Below are 25,967 nucleotides of genomic sequence, written 5' to 3'. Positions count from 1 at the left end.
TTTCTTTACGTTTACTGCAAATTCCTACAAAGAATGTATCTTAATGTACTATATGCTAACATATGCATAATTTGATAATAAATTTACTTTGAGCTTTGAACTTTGAACTATTCCCTTTCACCCTATCACACTGTTCTCCATCTGGACTTTCTTCCTCTCTGTACCTTAAAGCCTGTCTGTACAACTGTGCGTTACCACCTCTAGTAAACAATCATTAGCATGAAGCATCGACTGTTTACCTCTTTATGATGCTGCCTGATCTGCTGAGTACATTAGGCATTTTCTTTCTTTCCTTTTGATTCTATGACTTCCCCTTTACCAGAGTGGAACGAAGGTTTGACCATATCTCAATGATTAACTGCACCTCTGCCCTCATGCCCTCGATCCTCGGCATGATAAGATGGATTCTTGACTTTACGGTCTAACTTGTTATGACCAAGAATTTTTTAGCTCACTTGCACTGCTCTTTCTCTGTATCTGTTACGCGTTAGAATAGATTAGCTTTACTTGTCATATGTACATCAAAACATACAGTGAAATGCATTGTATGTGTCAATGAGCAACGCAGTCTGAGATCCCATGCTTTATAGCATGCCCGCAATTTACTAACCATAACTAATGCACCTTTGGAGTTGTGGGAAGAAACCAGAGCACCTGGTCATGTAAGAATGTACAAGCTCCTTACAGACAGATGTGAGTATTGAACCTAATCTTACAGCCTTGCATTAAACTTTATGCTACCATGGCACTCAGTTTATTCTACATTGTGTTCTCTCTCCCCTCCCCTCACCTTTCAAATCCACTCCTCAGCTTTTTCCTGCAGTCGTGCTGAAGGATTTCAGCATGAGACATCAACTGTGCTTTTTTTTCCATAGGTGCTGCCTGGCCTGCTGAGTTCCTCCGGCATTTTGTGTGTGATGCTTGAATTTCCAGCATCTGCAGACTTCCTCTTGTTTATGTATGTTATTCTACATCGTTGTTGTTATCATGTGTTTACATTTTTGTTACTTTGTTTTACCTCTATGCACAGTGTAATGAATTGATTTGTATGAAGAATGCGCAAGTGAATGAAGGGTCTCACCCCAAAAGATCAACTGTTTATTCATTTTCATAAATATTGTTTGACCTACTGAGTTCCTGCAGCATTTTGTGTGTGTTGTTTTGGATTTCCAGAATCTGCAGACTTTCTCATGTTTAGAATGTGCAAGACAATTTTTTTCAATGTATCTTGAAGCATTGAAGATATTAAACTAATTCCAACTCTGGATGATTGCCCAGATCGGAGGTGAGAGCCAATTTTATTCACTCTTCAGATGTTCACTCTTCTCTCCCGGGTGCCGGAAATTTCGCTGTTCCATTGTTGGGTCAATTTAAACACTGTCCCAGATAGGCTGAAAAGACTGGGTGTCGGTCGGGACGAGATCCAATTTCACTTGTTCTCTGCAACAGTCACCTCCGTGGCACTGAGCCTATGAAGACTGCTCTAGCTGCTGTGCTCCATACCTGCTCATATGAACTAATAAGTGAGGCTTTTGGTTCGGATCTCAGGACTTGATTTTGGTTCAGAATGCTGTTGTTTGCTTCGATTGTTGGCATGACTTGTATTTTTTTTTCTTTCCCTTGTGCATTGAGTTTTGGTCTTTTAGTTTTAGTTGTATTCTTTCTCTTTCTCAAATTGGGTTATTTTAGGTTTCTTGCTTTGTGGCTACCTGTGAGCATGCATATCTGAAGGTTGTATAATTTATACATTCTTTGATTATAAATGCACTTAAATCTTGAATCTTGAAGAACAGATTTTCCCTGGTCTTTGCATTCCATCTCAGCAGCCTCTACATGCTACAGATCATCTTTCCCAACTTCTTCCAACTCCAACACTGCCCCACCACCAGACCTATATCCCACTCCTTTGTCAGCACATAGCAAGACCCCTCCCTTCACTGCTTCTACCAGACTCTTCCCATGTTATGGCACTTTCTCATGAAGCTGCAGGAGCTGCAATACCTCATAAGCTTGAAAGAACGCAGAGAAAATTTACAAAACTGTTGCCAGGAATTGAGGAGCTGAGTTACAGGGACTGGTTAAATAGATTAGGACTTCATTCTTTAGAATGCTAGGGAATAAGGGGAGATACGTCTTAGGCACATATATTTTGCTAGGGTGACTAAGACACTTGCACAGTACTGCATTTGTCAATGTGGAACAGAAAGCGAGTTATAAATCTGGTGGGAGCAAAATATGGTGTGAATGGTGAGAGTGGAGAATCATGGGAGGGGTGTGGGACAGGTGGCAGAGAAGGAGTGCCAAAGGCAGAGGTTGTGTGGATGCAAACACAACCAGCCCTGAGACACTGCGCACGGTCATTCAATTCCTAACAATTGGTTTATTTATCATTACAGAATGCCTCTCGTGCTTCCTGCTTGCACCCCTCTCCCTCCCCCTTTTCCCAATATGATTACCTTTTCTCTGTCCCCTTCCCACTCCCAGTCCACAGCAGAGACCCATATTAGAATCAGATTTATCATCACTCACATATGTCATGAATTTTTTTTTGCAGTAGTACATTGCAATATATAAAATTACTACAGCACTGTGCAAAAGTCATGGGTACACACACACACACATATATATACTATGACTTTTGCACAGTATTGTATACAAAATTATGAAGGATATAGATAGAGTGAAATGCATGCAGACTTTTCCTTCTCAGGTTGGGTGAGATTACAACTAGAGCTCATAGCTTTAGCGTTAAAGATAAAATAATTAAGGGGTAGCTAAGGGGGATCATCGTTGCAGTGTTTGGGGAGATTGTGGATGCGGGTTCAGTGGTAACATTTAAGGGAAATTTAGATAGATACGTGGATGGAAGAGGTGCAGATGAGTGTAGATGAAACTAGACAGAACAGCAGGCAGTTGCTGAGTAGAGGGGCTAAAGAGCTCATTTCCATACTGTGGCTCTCTATTACTCTACGACTGTGTGAATTAACCTTCTACTTCTTCTCTCCGCTCCATCCAGGGCACCCAAACAGTCCTTCCAGACTTTTACACTGCTTCACTTACCCTTCTTCCAGTCTGGTGTACAGAAGATTGTAGTCTTGTCTCCATGGGAGAAAGCAAGTGCTGGCTGGGTGATTGTGTTCCAGAGCACATACACCTAATCCGTAGGGTTGGTCCGGATGTAGACGGCACCCTTTTAGAAAGGAGGTGAGAGGAATTTTGTTGCCAGAGAGTGATGAATATGTGGAATTCATTGCTGCAAGCACCTGTGCAGGCCAAGTTTTTATGTATATTTAAAGCAAAGGTTGATAGATTCCTGATTGGTCGGGGCATCAAGGGATTCGACGAGAAGACAGGAGATTGGAGCTGAGATGAATAATTGATCAGCCATGATAAAATAGTGGAGTAGACTCAATGGGTCAAGTGTCCTAATTCTGCTCCTAAATCTTCTGGTCTTACGGTCTTAAGGATCTTTACCACTTTAGTCCTTCATCCCACTCTCAGTCTGATCTGCCATTGTATTGTTTTGTGTGTTGTTCCGCTGAGCGTGGTAGGCATGCTATGCTGGTGCTGGAATGTGTAGTATCATTTGTGGACTGCCCTCAGCACATCTTTGGGTGCATTGGTTGTTAATGGCAACAATGTATTTCACTGCATGTTTCAATGTACACGTGTAGAGTCATAGGGCACAACACCACAAAAACAGACCCTTTGGCCCATCTACTCCATGGCAAGCTATTATTCTGCTGAGATGCATTGACCTGCACCTGAAACATAGCCGTCCATACTCCTGGGGCCAAGCTGCCAGAATATTCCTGGATTTAGTTGCTTCAGGTGTGATAGAGTAGGAGGGGCCAGAGGAGGAGGTGTTGCATTGCTTGTCTGCGAAAATCTTATGGCGGTGCTTTGGAAGGATAGATTAGAGAGCTCCTCTAGGGAGGCTATTTGGGTGGAATTGAGGAATGGAAAGGGCGTAGTAACACTGATAGGAGTGTATTATAGGCCACCTAATGGGGAGCGTGAGTTGGAAGAGCAAATGTGTAAGGAGATAGCAGATATTTGTAGTAAACACAAGGTGGTGATTGTGGGAGATTTTAATTTTCCACACGTAGACTGGGAAGCTCATTCTGTAAAAGGGCTGGATGGTTTAGAGTTTGTGAAATGTGTGCAGGATAGTTTTTAGCAACAATACATAGAAGTACCGACTAGAGGTGGGGCAGTGTTGGATCTCCTGTTAGGGAATGCGATGGGTCAGCTGACAGATGTATGTGTTGGGGAGCACTTCGGGTCCAGTGACCACAATAGCATTAGCTTCAATATAATTATGGAGAAGGACAGGACAGGACCTAGAGTTGAGATTTTTGATTGGAGAAAGGCTAACTTTGAGGAGATGCGAAGGGATTTAGAGAGAGTGGATTGGGTCAAGTTGTTTTATGGGAAGGATGTAATAGAGAAATGGAGGTAATTTAAGGGTGAAATTATGAAGGTACAGAATCTTTATGTTCCTGTTAGGTTGAAAGGAAAGGTTAAAGGTTTGAAAGCACCATGGTTTTCAAGGGATATTAGAAATTTGGTTCAGAAAAAGAGGGATGTCTACAATAGATATAGGCAGCATGGAGTAAAGGAATTGCTCAAGGAATATAAAGAATGTAAAAGGAATCTTAAGAAAGAGATTAGAAAAGCTAAAAGAAGATACGAGGTTGGTTTGGCAAATAAGGTGAAAGTAAATCCGAAAGGTTTCTACAGTTATATTAAAAGCAAGAGGATAGTGAGGGATAAAATTGGCCCCTTAGAGAATCAGAGTGGTCAGCTATGTGTGGAACTGAAGGAGATGGGAGAGATTTTGAATGATTTCTTCTCTTCGGTATTCACTAAGGAGAAGGATATTGAATTGTCTAAGGTGTGGGAAACAAGTAAGGAAGTCATGGAACCTATGATGATTAAAGAGGTGGAAGTACTGGCGCTTTTAAGAAATTTAAAAGTGGATAAATCTCCCGGTCCCGACAGGATATTCCCCAGGACCTTGAGGGAAGTTTGTGTAGAAATAGCAGGAGCTCTGACGGAGATCTTTAAGATGTCATTAGAAACGGGGATTGTGCCGGAGGATTGGCGTATTGCTCATGTAGTTCCATTGTTTAAAAAGGGTTCTAGAAGTAAGCCTAGCAATTATAGACCTGTCAGTTTGACATCAGTGGTGGGTAAATTAATGGAAAGTATTCTTAGAGATAGTATTAATAATTATCTGGATAGACAGGATCTGATTAGGAGTAGCCAGCATGGATTTATGCGTGGAAGGTCATGTTTGACAAACCTGACTGAATTTTTTCAAGAAGTTACGAGGAATGTTGACGAGGGTAAGGCAGTGGATGTAGTCTATATGGACTTCAGCAAAGCCTTTGACAAAGTTCCACATGGAAGGTTAGTTAAGAAGGTTCAGTCGTTAGGTATTAATGCTGGAGTAATAAAATGGATTCAACAGTGGCTAGATGGGAGATGCCAGAGAGTAGTGGTGGATAATTGTTTATCGGGATGGAGGCCGGTGACTAGCGGGGTGCCTCAGAGATCTGTTTTGGGCCCAATGTTGTTTGTAATATACATAAATGATCTGGATGATGGGGTGGTAAATTGGATTAGTAAGTATGCCGATGATACTAAGGTAGGAGGTGTTGTGGATAATGAGGTGGGTTTTCAAAGCTTGCAGGGAGATTTATGCCAGTTAGAAGAATGGGCTGAACGTTGGCAGATGGAGTTTAATGCGGAGAAGTGTGAGGTTCTACATTTTGGCAGGAATAATCCAAATAGAACATACAGGGTAAATGGTAGGGCATTGAGGATTGCAGAGGAACAGAGAGATCTAGGAATAACACTGCTGAGTTCCCTGAAGGTGGAGTCTCATGTAGATAAGGTGGTGAAGAAGGCTTTTGGAATGCTGGCCTTTATAAATCAAAGCATTGAGTACAGAAGTTGGAATGTAATGTTAAAATTGTACAAGGCATTGGTAAGGCCAAATTTAGAATATTGTGTGCAGTTCTGGTCGAATTACAGTTCGAATTATAGGAAAGATATCAATAAATTAGATGATTTACTAGGATGTTACCTGGGTTTCAGCACTTAAGTTACAGAGAAAGGTTGAACAAGTTAGGTCTCTAGTCTCTATTCATTGGAGCGTAGAAGGTTGAGGGGGGATTTGATCGAGGTATTTAAAATTTTGAGAGGGATAGATAAAGTTGACGTGAATAGGCTGTTTCCATTGAGAGCAGGGGAGATTCAAACGAGAGGACATGATTTGAGAGTTAGGGGGCAGAAGTTTAAGGGAAACACAAGGGGGTATTTCTTTACTCAGAGAGTGATAGCTGTGTGGAATGAGCTTCCTGTAGAAGTAGTAGAGGCCAGTTCAGTTGTGTCATTTAAGGTAAAATTGGATAGGTATATGGACAGGAAATGAGTGGAGGGTTATGGGCTGAGTGCGGGTAGGTGGGACTAGGTGAGATTAAGAGGTCGGCACGGACTAGGAGGGCCGAGATGGCTTGTTTCCGTGCTGTGATTATTATATGGTTATATGTATTGCTTCATAAGCTTTCCTTTGGACTACACTGGTGAGGCTGAGGTCAAGAGGGTGATTTTGATGACTGGGCATCTTAGGATCTCCATACTTTCGGCCAGGCTTGTGATGATGATCATCATCCATTGTTCTTTGAGACAGATGGTTGCCAAACATATATCTTATTATAATACACATACACACACACACTCTCTCTCTCTCTCTCTCTCTCTCTCTCTCTCTCTCGTATATATAATTAAATAAGTAGTGCAAAAAAAGAGGAAACAAACTGAAAATAAAGTGAGGTAGTATAAGTGGGTTCATTGTCCATTCAGTGGGAAATAAACTGTTCCTACAACGTTGAGAGTGTGTCTTCAGGCTCCTGTAGCTCCTCCTTGATGGCAGCAATAAGAAGAGGGGATGTCCTTGGTAATGAGGGTCCTTAATGATGGCTGCAGCCTCTTTGAGGCATCACCTTTTGAAGTTGTCCTCGATGTTGGTGAGGATAGTGTCCACAAAGGAGCTGGCTGAGTTTACAGTTTTCTGCAGCTTCCTGATCCGGGGTAGTGTCCCCTAACCTATTTAACTTCTTCCTGTATCTCACATCCTGATGTTCTGTCAGTAACTTGTAAATGTTTTTGTACTCTTTATTGATAAATAAGTGAATCTGAATTTGAATTTGAGATGATGATCGGTGACAAGAAATAATAGGAAACTGAAGAACAGTGATCTTCACAGAAACCAAAGGTATTACAATTCCAAAACTTGCAGACACCTACTCACAAAATTAATTTATTCGATGGTGCACCACCTGATCAAACACATATACAGAAGTTCTGTTACATAATTATTAAATACTCCTTAAGGAACACCAGAATCTCCCTCCCCCACTATCTGTAATATTTACCAGGGGAGTTGTTGTAGGGTAACGTAATTGGGAGAAATGTACTTAATTAACAACCACTGACATTCAGTTAGGGTTCCAATTTAAGAGGCTGGAGACATTGTTACATAATGTTTTTCAGTGCGCTTTTGTGTTTAGGTTTTGGAGTTCAATGAAATGTGTTTGCAGGTTTGATTAAACATAGAACGCCTCACTTTGTTTATTTGTGAAAACCTACATTGGTGAACCTGATGTTCTAGGATGATTCCAGAGTGATTCAACATGTTGGCCAACGCAGTCGCTTTGAAACTTCCAGAGTTTTGGGAGAAAAATGCTGTTGCTTGGTTTGTAAAGCTGAGGCCCAGTTTGCTCTGCGAGAAATCACCACCAATAACACTGAATTCTACTACGTGGTAGCGTTGCTCAGCAATTCCATGGCTGCAAGAGTGGTGAGTCTCCTTGAACAGCCCCTGAACTCAATAAATACTGATTGCTTAGAAGTCACCTGTTATAGAGTTTTGAATGATCGGAGTCTGAGCGCATCAAACAGTTGATCTCCTTACCCAGTTTCGGCGATTCACAGTTCAAAGTACATTTATGATCAAAATATGTATACATTATACAACCTTTGAGATTAATTTCCTAACAGGCACCCATGAATCAAAAAAAACCCCCAAAAAATCCAATATATATGAAAAACGACTGCCTGACACCCAATGCACAGAGAATAAAATACTGCATCATGTCTATAAGAAAATAGCAGAATAAATTAACCCATAAAAAAGACCATCGAACACCCGACGTGCAATGAAAAAAAATACATCATGCAAAGAGTAACCACAAGGAAATAGTGTTTCTGAACTGAAGTTCACAAGAGAGTCCCACTGTTCAGTGCAGAGCTGTGTAAACGCAGTGTAGCAGTGATCTTAATCGGCCTGTTGCTCTCCTCAGACTTCAACATCCTGGCCTTTCTGATACCTTGACCTTTTCAAACTGGTCCAGTGCTTAACTTTCCATCTGAACACGTGGTTTTACTAATTCGAGCAGCAATCTGAACCAGCCTGTATCTCACCTTGGGCCTCCACATCCTGACCTTTTCAATTTGACCTGGCACATAAACCTCTGTCTGAACAATCTGAACAATGGATAGGCCAGACATTGCCACTTCGACTTGGCTTGTAAATTTCCACACACACATTTCCACTCAGTCACCTGTGGGGCCTGGACCCCATGGCACTGATTCGGGCCTGTGCCCGATCTTTCATGCTCTTCCAGCTCTCGGCAACAGGCCCACTGCCCTCACCTTGCCTCATTCTGTCACCTCGGATTGCCTCCAAGTCCGAAGGAAAATTACAGACTACTACTTGAGAGAATTGTTTGCCAGACAAAGTGTGGTTAACAAAGTACTTGGTTGTTTTCCTTGTTTCGTTAGACACCAGCCAGAAGTTGCAGAGGTTCACTGATGCTCTCTTAAATCCAAAGTGCTAGTACTTTGGAGCTAATGGACCACATGCTGTGTCTCTTGCGAAATTACCATCCTTGTCTGATTTTTAAAGAACTCTTCATGCAGCAAATGCCTGATCAAGATTGCATAGCCTTCGTTAATGCCCTTGTGAAGGACTATAGGGAGCTTGCTAAAATAGCTGATAGTCTACATTCAGCTGGGCAGCAGTGCATCATTCCTACTTCTATCTCTACCTCAATAAGCCCTGTTAGCAAGGCCCCCAACATAAGGATGCCTGTGGTTGCTAAACAAATGACGCCAGGCCTGTGCTTTTACCATGCTTGCTTTGGTAGGAACGTTAGGAACTGCCGACCGCCTTGCAGCCTTAACAGTGCCTGTGCATCAGGATACCAGAGGTCTTTGAACACAGTAGGTTCCAGCTGCCAGTGTTACCTACAGTTCATTAAGGATACCCTTTCAGGGTGACGCTTTCTGTGTGACATGGGTGCTCAAGTGAGTGTGCCACCAACATCGCCTATTGATGAGGAAACAAAGAGTAATGAAACTTCACTGGAGGCCACCAACAGTAGCAGGAACCACATCTATGGGACACAATGGGTGATGTTCTGCTTCAGTGGGTGACATTACACACAGGACTTTGCCCTGGCTAAAGTGGCTAGACCACTGTTCGGTGTAGATTTCCTGTGTGCTCAACGATCTTAAGATTGTGGATGTCAAGGCCATGGGGTCTCCTAGCAATGATTCTGTCATGTGCAGGCACCACAGCATGAGCAAACTTTCAGACCTCAGCAATCTCACGTTCTCCACTACTGTTGCCAATCTTGGGGCTGAGCACCACATTCCCACAACTGGCCCATGCACATGGACCCACAAAAGCTGGCAACCGTGAGGGCTGAGTCTGCCAGCCACTGGGACTTAACCCGCCATATGGTCCCTAGGTCCGATGGTGGATGACACCCATGTGGGGAATAATGACGCTTTAACAAGACCACCACAGCCCCCTATACCACCCACACCCCATGCCAATAGTCACCAGATCCCACACATCCAAGACTTTTCAGCAAGTTTAGCCGGAAAGTTAATTTTTTCCAAAGTCGATCTAGTTAGGGGCTACCATCAGGTGCCTATGTGCTTGGAGGACATTCCCTAAAATGGCTGTTTGGCCTCTCTGAGTTTCTATGTATGCCACTTGGACTCAAAAATGCAGCACAGACTTTCCAACTGCCGATGGACTCTGTATTAAAAGACTTAGATTTTCTATTTGTTTGCCTGAATGACATAATTATCACCAGTGCATCCATGTCCAAGCACGTATCACACCTCTGCACACTTTGAGCACTTAAGCTAACACAAGTTGATTATTAATCCTGCTAAATGCCAGTTTGGGTTGCCAACCATTGACTTTCTTGGCCATCTCCGCAGAAGGTGCAAAACCCCTTCCATTAGAAGTAGCCACTTTTAAGGACTTTCCACCACCCCACACAAAAAAACTACAGGAGTTTTTAGGTTTGGTAAATTTCTATCACCACTTCATTCCGTTAGCTGCTGATTCCCCTGTACAGTGCTCTTAACAGGCAATACCTCTAATTGAGTGCTTGACTGGTCAACAGATATGACCAAGGCAATTGATGATTCCAAACAAGATCTATTTAACATGACCCACTCCCCAACACACCCATAGCCATCACTATTGATGTCTCGGACTATGCTGTGGGTGCTGTGCATGAACGGCTGGTTGGAGATGTGTGGCAGGCACTCGCCCCTGTCAACTGGCAGCCCCGTCCCCCTCGAAAGTTTGTACAGCACGTCTGACCAAGAGTTTCTCAGTTTCTATCTGCCTGTCTGCCATTTTAGTTTTCTTCTAGAGGATCACCATTTCACAGCATTTGTTGGCCAAAAACCCCTTGTGCACACGATCGCCAAAATATCAGAGTCTTGGTCTACATGCCAGAAATGTGTCCTGACCTACATATCTGGGTTCAGAATGGATATACAACATATCAAGGGAAAAAATAGCATTCTGACCGATTGCCTGTCATGACTAGCCACTGAGGCCGTACACGTAGAGGTTGACAATGTGGCATGTTAGCTGACCACGTTACTGACCTAGAGGTCCAGGCTTATCAAACAGCAGTTATGGGTCTGCGGTTAGCTGACATTAAGTTCAGGAAAGCTAGGGATTTCTCTCCTGTTCGATGTCTCAGCCAGTCTCACTTGCCCCGTCATGCTCGCAAACTGGAGGCAGACTGTTCTCCACTCCATATGTGGCCTCGTGCATCCGGGCCAGAAGACCTCATAGAAATTGGATGCATTAAAGTTCATTTGGCTCAGCCTCAGAAAGGGCATGTGTGATTGGACTGCAGCCCGTGTGGAGTGCCAGTGGTCAAAAATTAACCATCATGTTCAGGCACCATTGGCACCTTTTGAGGTCCCTGAGTGACAGTTTAACTATGTCAATGTGGATTTTGTTGGTCCTCTTCCCCCATTCTGCAGTTTCACACACCTCCTTACCATGGTGGACTGTACTACCAGGTGGCCAGAGGTCATCCCAATAGCATCAAAGACGACTGCAGACATGGCTCGAGCATTCGTCAATACCTTGGTGGCTCTACTTGGCACCCAATCTGATATCTCTTCTTTCTGGGGCCCCCAATTCATTTTGGACCTCTGGGCTGCGATGGCCCAGATCTTCGGCATTAGTCTACGTCACGCGACAAGTTATCACCTGCAGTCCAATGGCCTTTGTGAGCAGTTTCACTCTCCTTAAAGGCTGCTCTGAGGGCTTCCCTGACTGATGATCGTTGGCATGATTGTCCCCCGTGGGTTATGCTGTGGCTCAGAACAGCTCCAAAAGAGGACCCGCCGTCATTCACTGCTGAGTTGATACACAGGCAGTCATAACGAGTGCCAGGTGATTTCATTCATGATGCCACCACCGCCTGGTCTGCTTCACAATGGCATTCCACCCTTTTCAGTAAATTCAATTCCTTTTCACCTATTCCTCCCTCCCATCACGGTGTACAGCACTCTTGGGTTGCTGTTGACCTACCATCTGTCTCCTTTGTTTTCGTGCACACAATCATCTCTTTTGCCATGGGGAGAAAAGACTTTTATTATAAATAAGAGGGGTAAACCTGAGTGTATTTTGGTACATAGCCTTAAACCAGCCCACCTAGTTTTGGAGTATTCCGTTGCCATGCCCCTTCCGTCACGACATGACCACAAGTGTGTTGGTGCACCTCTGGACAGCCAGAGGCACCTGCTCTTTCTCCATCCAGGACCTGAGCTATATGTTCACCTACATTGAGTTGGGGTTTCACTTTAAGAGGCTGGTCTGATGTGATGTTGTTATTATTTAAAGTTTTTTTTAGATAGGTTTTGGAGTACGATAAAATGTGTTATGGATTTCATTAAACATAAACAGTTCACTTCGTTTGATTTGTGAAACCTACATTGTATACAAAAGGCCTGAAGCATCGAGGATCTCAACCACCGTCCCATGATCTCTTTGACCCACCACCATGAGGAAGGAGGTACAGGAGCATCAAGACTCGACATCGTGGCTATCCTTCGAGGTTGACGATGATGGTCTTCATTCCGTTTCCACAGAGTGAAGACGCCTGTGCGTGTATTTGTTTAACGTGTAGTTGATGTTGCACTCCAAAAAGCACACGATACTTCACAAATCAACCAACTGATTCCAATGGCATGGAAATCACGACGATTGGAATTGATGGATTTGTTGCGGCCTTCATCTGCCTTCACAGCCATTGAGTTCGATGTAACTTGGTCCGCTTGTTCCACCGTTGAGGTCTTGGTTGGATTGTTCTTTGTCAGGGACCTCACCCTCAACCTTACCGCCATGGGTGACCCTACCAGGAGCATAGCTCCAGACGGCATTGCTCTCAGGATCTCAGGACCACACAAGCTTCTCCACCATGACAAGGTGACAATCCATGGAGAAGATCAAGATTAGGACTGTCAGACTGGGTAACAGCTTCTTCTCTCAGGCTGTGAAACCAATGAGTACTCTGCCACCAGTGAGATCTCGTCACTAGGACAATGAGCTGTTTGCTGTTTAATGTTTGCTTGTTACCTGTGCTGCTCACTACATGCAGTTTGAATTGTATTTTATCAACTCATTTAAGGGAATATTTAGTTCTATGTGCTGTGTGTGATATATGGTTTGTGGGTGCACTGTGGCCTGGAGGAAGGTTGTTCTGTTAGTTTATATATATGTGCAGGCAGTAGATAAAAACTTGAACTTGAACTTCGCCAAGAATCATAGAACATAGCATTGCAGCATTTTGTTCCTGCTAAATAATGTATTGAATTGCAGCGAGTACCAGTGTTAAAATTGGAAATTGTAACCTTGAAATTATTCATTGTTCGGAAGGAGGAGGGGCGTTGCATGAAATTGTTGCCATGGTAACTCTGAGTTCAATCAAAGCAAATAAATTGATTTTTTGTTTTATCTAAAAGGTGTTACATTGTGGAAGGGCATGGTATTTTATTCTTTATATCTGTCCTAATTAACTACTTTTTTTTATATTATTGACATTGGTGCAAAGAATACAAGGTTCTATTATAAAAGGCACACACAGAATCAAGAACAAAAGTTTATCTTCTGTAACTCTCTACTTGTTGAATGGCCTGGAAATTATAACAAAGAAAATGGTGCTGCTTGTTTTGAGGAAATAATTTCCTTTTCTGTATACCTTTAACAGTTTGGGCATTTCAAGTGGATCATTTTCAATCTTCTAAAAGGAAAAAAAAGGGGAACAAGAAATCAGCTTGCATTAATGTGTCTGTCAAATCATCCTAAAGTGGTTCACTACTGATAAGGTGCTTTATAAAGTCACATCACTGTTAAAATGTTGGAAATGCAGCAGCCATTTCTATATTGCAAACTCCTTCAGACATCAATGTGATCATGATCATTTTATCTTAAAGAGTCAGAGAATCATAGAGCAAAACAGGCCCTTTGGCCCATTTGGTCCATACCAGCATCCTCCTTGCTAGTCCCAGTTGCCTACGTTCAACCTATCACTCTCCAAGCTCCCCCCCCCCAACCCCCCACCACCCATCAAAAGCTTCCTAAGTGTTATAACTGTAGCTGCTACAGCCACTTTCTCTGTCAGGTCATCCCAGGTACTCACTGCCATCTTTTTTAATATAGGCCCTTGAAGAACCATTATTAGGCAGGAGAACTCTAGATTCTAGTTTCTGCAGTCCCTTACATCTCCAAATCCAACTATTTAATCTATAATTGTGGAGAGTCACAGACCTTATTTCTAAGAATACTTATACAACTTAATTTTTTCTTTATATTCTCCTTCATTCCTACAGTTCTGATTGAAAACCTGAGCCTCTTTACCTCCCTCTGCAACTGGATCCTCCACTTCCTAACTGGAAGACCACAATTTGTGCAAATCAGAAATAGCATCTCCATATCACTGACAATCCACACAGGCGCACCTCAGGGATGTGGGTTTAGCCCTCTACTCTACCCTCTCTTCGTCCATGCCTGTGTGGCTAGGCACAGTTCAAATGCCATCTATGAATTTGCTGATGACACAACTATTGTTGACAGGATTTCCTGTTAATGAGAAGGCGTGGAGGAGTGAGATATATCAACTAGTTGAATTGTGTCACAGTAACAACCATGCATGCACATCAGTCAGACGAAAGAACTGATTGTTAATTTCAGAAAGGGTAAGATGAAGGACTAGAAGTGAAAAGAGTGAGCAATTTCAAGTTCCTGATTGTCAATATCTCTGAGGATATATCCTGGTCCCAACATGTCAATGAACTACAAGGAAGGCACCACAGTGGCTAAATTTCATTAGGAGTTTGAGGAGATTTGGTATTAAATCAAAATCAAATTAAATCAAATGAAGTTTAATTAAAATTCAAACCCTACATATACACTGCTGAATGCTATAGCATTCCTCTGGGCCCAAGGTGCAAAACATTCAAAAATAGCGAGTAACGTAATTCAAAATATCAAGCCAACAAGCATATTTTCTCAAAATAAAAACATATATAGTCCAAAGTCATGAGTAACAATGTCCAGCAATTGATGCTACAGTCTCCTGGCAGCGTGTAAATGAACGCATTCCAGCCTGTCATTCCATCGCTCGAACACAGTGCAATGTCGACAGGAGAGGCCAAGTGCAGCCGAGCTTAATCCCGTTGTAGCGCTTCAATGGTCTGCATTGAAGGCAAGCCTGACGCTCGAGGTCCAGTTCTCATTATGACTGAGGCTACCACAGCTTCCATGTCAACTGGTATGTCACCAAAGATACTCGTAAGTTTCTACAGATGCACCGCGGAGAGCATGCTGACTGGTTGCATCACTGTCTGCTATGTGGGTTGGGGACTACTGCACAGGATCAAGATGAGCTGCAGAGAGGTATCAAAGTAGTCAGCTCTATCATGAGCACTAGCCTCTGTAATATCCAAGAATTATTTAATGAGCAATATGTCAAAAAGTTGTCATTTATTATTAAGGACCCCCAACACCCAGGGCTTGCCCCGTTCCCATTGCTACCATCAGGAAGGAGATACAGGAGCCTGAAGTCAGAAGCTGAGCCTGAAAGTACACATTGCACAACAACAAATTTCATGACATATGCCAGTGATATCAAACCTGATTCTGATACTTTTCTAGTCAATGAATAATCAGGTTATTTTCACATTATAAAAAAGTTATCAGTCATGACGATTATTCTTGCTGCTTTGAGACTTTCTCTGGAGTAACCACTACTCAATCGAAACTCATAGTCTTAATGCAAGCTCAATGCAAAAGTCTTAGGCACATATATATAGCTAGGGTGCCAATGTCTTTTGCTCAGTACTGTAGTAATTTCATGTCTTGCACTGTACTGCTGCCCCCCCAAAAAAAAAAACAAATTCCATGACATACGGAATGTGAGTGATGATAAACCCGATTCTGATATGGGTCTATGTTGTGGATGGTGAGTGGGAAGGGGGCAGACAGCTGGGAATAATGGTTGGGAAAAGAGGGAGGGGAAGGGGATGGTGGAAGAAGCACCAAAGAGACATTGTATAAAGGCTGATAAACAATTGTTTTGAATCAGATGACCTTGCCTGATTTCTCAGGGCTGAATATGTCTGCAACTGCACCACAACCCCCCCTCCTCTGTCCCTGGCACTCCTGCTCTGTCACCTGTCCCACACCTCTCTCACGGCACTCCACCCTTGCAATTCCCAACATCCTTTGCTCCATCCAGATTTACAAACTTGCTCTCCACTCTATGTTGACACATTCAGTACTGTGCAGAAGTCTTAGGCACCGAACTATATATACGCCTAAGAGCATTGTACAGTACAGTACATCAGCTGTTGAGACAAATGTGGGATAATTTTGTCCCTTGCTGTAGGAGTTACAAACCACCCTTCTGCTTCAAGAGATATTGAGGGAAGAGATGTCATGACAGACTGAACAGTACCAGATGGGCTTTGATTTTGCTCTTGACAACTGTAGACCATGGACAAATTCCAAACACAATCAAATTTAGCTCAGGGACACTGCGTCCTCCACTGAGGTCAATAAAGCATATGTTCTGAAGAGAAATGGGAAGCATTAAAAGAATACAGGACACATGGACCAGATGGATACCCTCAACTGCCCTCAGGGAAATGAGTGAGGAATGGATCACTCCAGCCAATTATTCGCAGGAGTCCCATTTGCACAGACATTTATCAGCTGGAGAGTATGGTTCATACAATGCTGACTCTTATATAAAAAAGCAAGACATCAGTTAGGAAACTTTAAATTAACTTGGCTAAGTTTGGCATCTGGAAATGTCCCTGAGCAACTCTGTGGAAGGAAGCAGCAAAAACAACTTTGGAATTGCTGGGTAATAGCTTTGCTGTCACCAATGGGCGATCACCTGGTGCTCAGCACCAAAATTTCATGAAGGTGATTCACAGCGAGACATCAGCAGTGGAAGTGGTATCTTGGCTAAAGTTATTTTTTAAATATATTAATATGAATCATAAAACTAATGCAACACTTAATGAAGCTGTTCAGACTTTTGGGAAATTTCTTCTCTTGGGCGGCCATGCATTTATCGAATATAGTCAGCTAGGATACTGGGTGTTTGAATTACGGATTTGAAGTACACAGGAGACGGGCGTGTGAGGAGAGAGTAGGAAGGTAGTGTTGAGAGCAGCCTGTGATAGGCCATGATTTACAGAGCAGGCTGGAGACTTATTTGTGGGGTCTTATGGACTCCTGCTTGTTAAGTTACTGTGAAGCTCCCAGGAAATTAGAAATGGGGTAAAAAGATTATGCAGACAACATATGAATATACACAACTTAACACAGACAACAGAATTTTGTTGAATTTATTGTCCGACTCTAATTACCTCTGCATTGATTGAAATTCAGAATCAGAATCAAGTTTATTATCACCAACATATGTTGTGTAATTTGCTGTTTTGTTGCAGCATAACAAGACATTAAAAATACTATTAATTTTTGATAGATAGCTGGATCGAGCAAATGAGGAATGGTGACATAATGCTCATGGGTTCATGGTCTGTTCAGAAATATGATGGCAGAGGGATAAATCTGGTCCTAAAAGCTGTTCTTGGTTATTCAAGCAAAATACTGGACCTGCATTAACACATGTGATGGCAGTAGATTGTAGTGAACTTGATAATTTTTAGAAATAAATGTATTCATTAAAGCCACAAATGTTTTTTTTAATTCTAAATTTATTTGCTTGATAATTTCTGATTTACTGCACTTAACAACCTTTAACATCTGCAGTTCTGGGTAGAGTTGACACCATTCAAAAATGAGGAAGGTCGCAAGTCGTTGTGAAAATTTATCTTCCACCCAATAAAAGTCAAACTCTGATTATCTGGGTATTAACTGCATTGCTATTTATAAGTCACTCTTGGTGCATTTGTTTTCCAAATCTACCACATTTGCCTTTTGAATCTAACATTTGCACCAGAGAAGGTGGTCTTGGTAAAGTTCTGCACTATTTTCTTATTTGAATCATGTCAACATTTAATATTATCACTTTTCCTCCACCTCCCCACCATTCTTTCTCTCCCTCTTATCTCCTTGTCTCTCCACTTCCCTAAACACAAGAGATTTTCCAGATACTGGAGCACCACGGTAGCTTAGTGGATGGTGCACTGTTCTTACAGCTTGGACCACTGGACTTCAGAGTTCAATTCCAGTGTCCTCTGCAAGGAATTAGTATGTCAATTCCACGAAATGTGTGGGTTTCCTTCCACAATTCAGTTAGTAGGTTAATCGGTCATTGTAAACTGTTCCATATTTAGGTTGGAGTTAAATCAGGGTTGTTGGGGGTGGCTGAAAGGCTGGAGGGGCTACTCTGTGCTGTATGGCTAAGTAAATAACGTCAATCTTGATCAACACACACAGAAATAATGCCAGAGGAACTCAGTGCGTTGATGCTGCCTGACCTGCTGAGGTCCTTGAGTATTTATTACCTCTATTTCCTTCCCTCCTCTGCCTCCCTTTCTCTTCCCCTGCCCCTCTCCCTCTCCCTGTCTCTTTCTCTCTTGCTCTCTTTCCTCTTCATTCCCACCAACTATGGGTGTTTCTGCTGAGTGTAAGCGTTTTGAATTTTGAGCTGGTCTAAAACGATATACCTGTGGTATAGCTGCACAGTGGAAAAACTTCCAGAATACAGAGTAGATTTGTACTCTTTAGGAGGCAGCAAAGTGGATGTTGGGCCAAGGAAAACATTCAAAATAAACACACGAGACTTTGCAGATTCTGAAAATCCAGAGCAAAATACATAAAATGCTGGAGGAACTCAGCAAGTCAGGAGCGGAATAAACAGTTGTCATTTTGGACCAAGACCCTTCATCAGGACTAGAAGGGAAGGGGGAAGATGCCAGAATAAAAAGGTAGGGGGAGGGGAAGGAGGACAAGGTGATAAATGAAGCTGGTTGGGTGGGGAAGAGTGTGAAGTAAGAAGTTTGGAGGCAATAGGTGGAAAAGGCAAAGTGCTGGAGAAGGTTAAATCATATAGGGGAGCAGAGCTGTCCATGGGAGAAAGGGCGGGAGGCAGAGCACAAGGACAAGGAAGAGGTGACAGGCAGGTGAAAGGAGAAGGTAGGAGGGCAGAGTAGGGAACAGAAGTAAGAGGGGAAAGGAAATTAATTACTGGAAGAAATCGATGTTCATGCAATCAGGTTGGAGGTTACCCAGATGGAATGAGGTGTTGTTCTTCCACCCTCAGAGTGGCCTCATTGTGGCAGATAAAAATTAAAATTGCTGTCCACCAGGAAGTTACACTTTTTGCGGATGGAGTGGAGGTGCTCAACAAAGCGATTTCCCCAATTTACATTCAGTCTCACTAATGTAGAGGAAGCCACATCGGGAGCATCAGATGCAGTAAATGACCCCACCAGATTCATAGGTGAAGTGTTGTCTCATCCGGAAGGACTGTTTGAGGCCCTGAATGGAGATGAGGGAAGAGGTGAATGGGCAGGTCTAGCACGTCTGTCACTTGCAGGGATAGGCGCCAGGAGGAAGATTAGTGGGGAGGGACAAATAGCCAAGGGGATCATAGAGGGAGCTTTCAGTTAGTGTAAATTATACTATACATTAAAATATCCTTTAATACTAGACAGAATTATACTACTCGGAAAATGTAGTTTTGGTATAGAAAATAATAGTAATCTACACTGTACAGAAAGTAAACCGCTTTAGTTTTAAGTTCCCAAACAAAATAAAAAGATACTTTCTTTCAAAAGGAATCTTGATAAAAGTTATGCCAGAGGGCATAGTTTTAAAGTGAGAGAGGAAATTCTAAAGATTTGCTAAACTAGCTATTTTTTGGCAGTGTTGGATGCTTGAAGTATGATACCAGGAGAGGTAGTGGAAGCAAATATGATATGTGAGGCGGCACAATAGCACAACAGTTAGTGCAATGCTTTTACAGCACCAAAAATCTTGCTTTAATTCAAGAGTGTGAGGTAATGTTACAGCTACATAAGACCTTGGTTAGACCCCACTTGGAGTATGGTGTTCAGTTCTGGTCACCTCACTACAGGAATGGTGTGGATACCATAGACAGCGTGCAACAAAGATTTATGAGGATGTTGCCTGGAATGGAGAGCATGCCTTATGAGAATAGGTTGAGTGAACTTGGCCTTTTCTCCTTGGAGTAATGGAGGATGAGAGGTGACCTGATAGAGGTGTATAAGATGATGAGAGGCATTGATAGTCAGAGGCTTTTTCCCAGGGCTGAAATGGCTAACATGAGTTTAAAGGTGCTTGGAAGTAGGTACAAGGGGAATGTCAGAGGTAAGTTTTTCACACACTGGTGGGTGCATGGAATGCATTGTCAGTGACAGTGATAGAGGTGGATAAAACAGGGTCTTTTAAGAGACTCTTAGATAGGTATATGGAGCTTGGAAAAGTAGAGAGCGATGCGGTAGGGTTATTCTAGGCACTTTCTAGAATAGGTTACTTGGTCAGCACAACATTATGGGCTGAAGGGCCTGTAATGTGCTGTACATTTCCATGTTCAACTCTGCTGTTCTCCCCGTAATCATGTGTGTTTGTTGTAGGGTGCCCACATTCCAACAACCAATGGGCTAGGAGGTGAATTGGTTAGATGGGTGTAATTTGATGGCACGTGCTCACTGGATTGTAAGGGCATATTGCTATGCTGTATCCTTTTTTGTAAAGAAAGAGCACCATTTAAAAGGCATTTAAATAGACATCCAAACACCCCCTGCCTGTACACATAAAAAACATATATAATCAATGGGACTTGATTAGATTGATGACCAGTGTATGAGGCTTTACTTTACTTGGCAGTGTAAGGAGATTTGCTATCCCATCAAAATCACTTAAATTTCTACAGCTGTACCATAGAGAGCATTCTGACTGGGTGCATCACTGACTGGAATAGAGGTTTGAATGCACGGGATTGCAAGAAGCTGCACAGCCCTTTCCACGACCAAGGACGTCTTGAGGTAGCATCGATCATTAAAGACCCTCACCATTGAGGATATCCTCTCTTACTACCTTCAAAGTAAATTTTATTATCTAAGTACATATAAGACACCATATACAACCCTAAGATTCATTTCCTTGTGGACATATTCAATAAATCTGTAGCATAATAACTATAACAGGATCAATGAAAGACAACCCAACTATGGTGTTCAACCAGAGTGCAAATGCAAAAAGAATAATAATAAGTAGATAAGCAATAAATATTGAGAATATGAGATGAAGAGTCCTTGAAAATGAGTCCATAGGTTGTGGAAGCTTTTCAATGATGGGACAAGTGAAGTTTGCCCCCTTTGGTTCAGGGGTAACAACTTCCTGAACTTGATGGTGTGAATACTGCAGCTTACACAGTCACGGAGGAGGTACAGAAGCCTGAAGATCTACACTCAGCAATTAAAACAGCTTTGCCCCCTTGCCGTCAGATTTCTGAACAGACTATTAACCCACAAACACTATTTCATTATTCCATCTTGTTTGCACTATTTATTTATTTTGTGGTTTATAATTGTCTTTGCACTATTCTTCTGCAACACAGATTTCCTGTCATAGTAACGGTAGTCATCAACCTGATTCTGATCATGGTTGGCACAGACACTGTGGGCTAACGAGTGTGCTCCTACGCTGCGCTTGAATCAGAACCTCCAGCATGTGTCATGAAACTTGTTGTTTGTGGCAGCAGCACTGTGCATTGCAATAAAAAACTGTAAATTACAAAATGAAATATGTATACTAAGTAGTGTAAAGAAGCACTGAGGTAGTGTACGTGGTTCAATGCCCATTCAGAGAACTAATGACAGTAGGGAAGATGCTATTGTTGAGAATGTTGAGTGTGTCTTCAGGCTCCCGTAACACCTCCTTGGTGGTAGCTTTGAGAAGAGGGGGGTTCTTAATGATGGATGCCATCTCTTGAGAAATTGTTTTTTGAAGGTTTCCCGGATGCTGGGGCAGCAAGTGCCCATGATGGAGCTGGCTGAGTTTACAACTTTCTGCAGCTTTTTCCGAACCTGTGCAGTGGCCCCTCCATATCAGAAGGTGATGCAACCAGTCAGGATGCTCTCCACTGCACATCTAAAATGTAGGCTCGAAACAGCCATAACCTATAGCAACAAACACGATGTTGGAGGGGCTCAACTCATCAGGCAGTGAGTAAGAAAAGAAAAGGGTTGGAGAGAAAGGAATCTGACAGGAGAGAACAGTAGACCATAGGCAAAAGGGAAGGAGAAGGGGACCTGAGCGGAGGTGATAGGTAGTTGAGAAGATTCAAGAGGCCAGAATGGGGAAGAGAAGAGGGAAAGGGGAGGGTTTTTTAACAGGAAGAATAAATTGATATTCATGCTATCATGTTGTAAGCTACCTAGACAAAATATAAGGTGTTGCTCCTTCAGTATGTGTGTGACCTCATTGTGGTATTGTGTATTCATAAGAAGGTTCCTGGCAGTCGAAGTAGGAACTCTCCTCCTGAGGAAGTGTTTTGGTGACTGTGAGGTGAGCTGTACATTTGAGGATAAAAGGATTTTGGGTGTGATGAGGTGGAGTGTAGATTCAAAGTGTGTGGTGTGAGCTTAATGGTGCTCCCAGCTTAAGGTAATTTTGTTTGTGCTGTAACTAGAGTTAGACTATTCGATGCCAATATTATATCTACAATATACAACAAACGGTTCCAAAGACTTGCTCTCCTGGAATCTTTGATGTGCCTGAAACTATTCACCTCCAAAATACCTCTTGTATTTCACCCCTCCTGCCCACCCCTGTTCTTTGTCTCTCTTAGGCACTTCCTTAGGCTTGTGTGTGATCCGTTCCTTTATCTTTCACTCTTACTCTGTGTTGGCTCTGTTGATTGCACCTCCACTGCTCCATCAGAGGTAGAAGTAGTTTCAGTCATATTTCAAAGGCTTGAAGGTCAGGCCAGCGGACGAGGTGTTTTACTGGCCTCCCACTGTTACTGGGTTTGTGAAGGACAACAGAAGGGCTTATTCCCAGTGTCCTGAATTCAAACTTTATTCCAACACAAATAGCATAATCTCCTTACAGCTCCCACTGTAAGATCAGTGTTCGATTCCTGCTTCTGTCTAGGAGTTTGTAGATGCTTTCCATGATCACATGGGTTTTCTCCAGGTGCACCAGTTTCCTCCCACAGTCCTGAGAGGTACGGTTGGTGTTAATGAATTGCGGGCATGTTTTGTTGCTGCTGGGAGCATGGTGACACTTGTGGGTTGCTCAGTATAATCACTGATTTGATTTGATGCAAACAATGAATTTGTGTATGTTTCAATGTGCATGTGACAATAAAGCTAATCTTATTGAAGCAGTAATGTCTTGGTTATACAGTCATGCAACACCAAAATGGCCCGTCTGACTCACTATCCATACTATGCACCCAACACCCTGTTTTGACCTTTCTACCCAACTTAATGGGTGTCAGGGTAGAGATACTTCTCTACCAAAGGAGGTGTAACCCACTTCCTTCCCTCGCTGTCCTGCAGGACACCCCTGTGCAAGGTGTAGGCCATGGTTAGCGCTCCCCCCCGATCAGAGTCATGTGAGGCCACGGGAGCAAGTGTTGGATGGTCGCATGAACAGCTGGCGCATATCATGAATGCTGGTAATGAGGCCACTAACTCCAGGCAGAGTAGTGATAATGGCTGGAGTCACCTGTCTTGTAAAGACACTGCTCAGAAGAAGGCAAGAGTGAAACACTTCTGTAGAAAAATTTGCTTAGAACAGACATGGTCAACCAAAGTCCATGATCACCTACATTTTATGACATGGCACATAAAAAAAATGAATGAACGCCTCTTAATGAAACAATGTTAACCATTTTACAGTCTTCTGAAACTTTACCAATGTATAACGATGAAGCAGATATCTCTACAATAGTTTGTTGTTTCTTCTCTAGCCTCCCACGTCCAAGGATGCACATAGTCAGGCTCTGGGGATTTATCCAACTTAATGTACTGTAAGGCTGCAAATATCTCCTCCCTGGTAGTATGAAAGTGCTCCAGAATATCTTCACTTCTTTCCTTTCCCTCTGAATAACAATGATTTTTCCTTCCATAAACAGGAGAAATAGTTCTCAAATATCCCAACAACCTCTGGTAAAAGATGTGATATCTCTGCTGATCACTAAGAGAACATACTGTTTTACTCTGGCCACCATTTTACTCTTGATAAAGCTATAGAACCTTTAAGGATTTTTCTTAACCTTGCCTGCCAGTTCCATCTCTTATCCTCTTTTTGCCCTCTTAATTTCTCTTGAGTATTCCTAACCTTTTCCTAGTCAAAGAATTTGCTCAAAACTGACCTCCTAAACCCAATATAAGCTCCCCCCCCTCTTTTTTTAACCATGGCCTCAATATTTCTTGTCAGTCAAAGTTCCCTACATTTTCTAGGTTTACCCTTCAGCCTAACATGAATATTCTGTTCCTGGGCACATGATATTGCATTTTTAAAAACCTCTCACTTGTCAATCATTCCTTTCCCTTCAGACAGGTTTGCCCAATCAACCACTGCATCCTGTCTAATTCCTCCAAAATTAGCCTTGCTCCTGGTTAGGACCCTAACCTCTGGAACTGTCTTATTTTTTTTTCCCATCTTAAAACCAATAATATTGCAGTAACTCAACAATGAACTCCCTAAATTCCACTTCCATTAGTTGCCCTATTTCATTCCTCAGAAGGATCTCTAGTATTCTACCCTCCCATGGAGGGAGCTCTATATATTGAATCTAATCTTGAACAAGTTCTTCCCATACTCTTCAGCACTGAACCATCTTAACCCATGGATAATAACACCATCTGTAAAGCCTTCAGTTCTCCCCTCCTGCAAATCGCTCACACAACAATAATAACTTTAACTGTATTTATATTGCCCCTTCAGTGTGGTAAAAATGCCAAGGCTCTTCCCATATCTCTTGGGTATCTCAGAGCAGACTGGAGGATGTGGCATCGATATGGGTAGATCTGCATAACACTAAGGGGCAGAAAACGCTGGTGGGAGCTGTGTACAGGCCACCTAACAGTAGTAGGGGGATGGCATTAAACAGGAAATTAGAAATGCGTGCAATAAAGGAACAGTAGTTAAAATGGGTGACTTCAATCTACATATAGATTGGATGAACCAAATTCGTAAGGATGCTGAGGAAAAGGATTTCTTGGAATGTATGCGGGATAGTTTTCTGAACCAACATGACAAGGAACCGACTAGAGAGCAGGCCATTCTAGATTGGGTATTGAGCAATGAGGAAGGGTTAGTTAGCAATTTTGTCATGCGAGGCCCCTTGGGTAAGAGTGACCAAAATATGGTGGAATTTTTCATTAAGATGGAGAGTGATATAGTTAATTCAGAAACAAAGGTTCTGAGCTTAAAGAAGGGTAACTCTGATGGTATGAGACGTGAATTAGCTAAGATAGACTGGCAAATGATACTTAAAGGGTTGACGGTGGATATGCAATGACAAGCATTTAAAGATCGCATGGATGAACTACAACAATTGTTCATCCCAGTTTGGCAAAAGAATAAACCAGGGAAGGTAGTGCACCCGTGGCTGACAAGGGAAATTAGGGATAGTATCAAGTCCAAAGAAGAAACATAAATTAGCAAAAAAAAAGCGGCATTCCCGAGGACTGGGAGAAATTCAGAGACCAGCAGAGGAGGACAAAAGGCTTAATTAGGAAAGGGAAGAAAGATTATGAGAGAAAGCTGGCAGCGAACATAAAAATTGACTGTAAAAGCTTTTATAGATACGTGAAAAGAAAAAGATTGGTCAAGACAAATGTAGGTCCTTTACAGTCAGAAACAGGTGAGTTGATCATAGGGAACAAAGACATGGCAGACCAATTGAATAACTACTTTGGTTCTGTCTTCACTAAGGAGGACATAAATAATCTTCCGGAAATAGTAAGGGACAGAAGGTTTAGTGAGATTGAGGAACTGAGGGAAATACATGATAGTAGGGAAGTGGTGTTAGGTAAATTGAAGGGATTAAAGGCAGATAAATCCCCAGGGCCAGATGGTCTGCATCCCAGAGTGCTTAAGG

Source organism: Hypanus sabinus, chromosome 17 (genome assembly GCF_030144855.1).
Source record: "Hypanus sabinus isolate sHypSab1 chromosome 17, sHypSab1.hap1, whole genome shotgun sequence".
In the NCBI taxonomy this organism is placed as follows: Eukaryota; Metazoa; Chordata; class Chondrichthyes; order Myliobatiformes; family Dasyatidae; genus Hypanus; species Hypanus sabinus.
The sequence above is the reverse complement of the archived record's forward strand: the minus strand, read 5'-3'. Positions refer to the sequence as shown.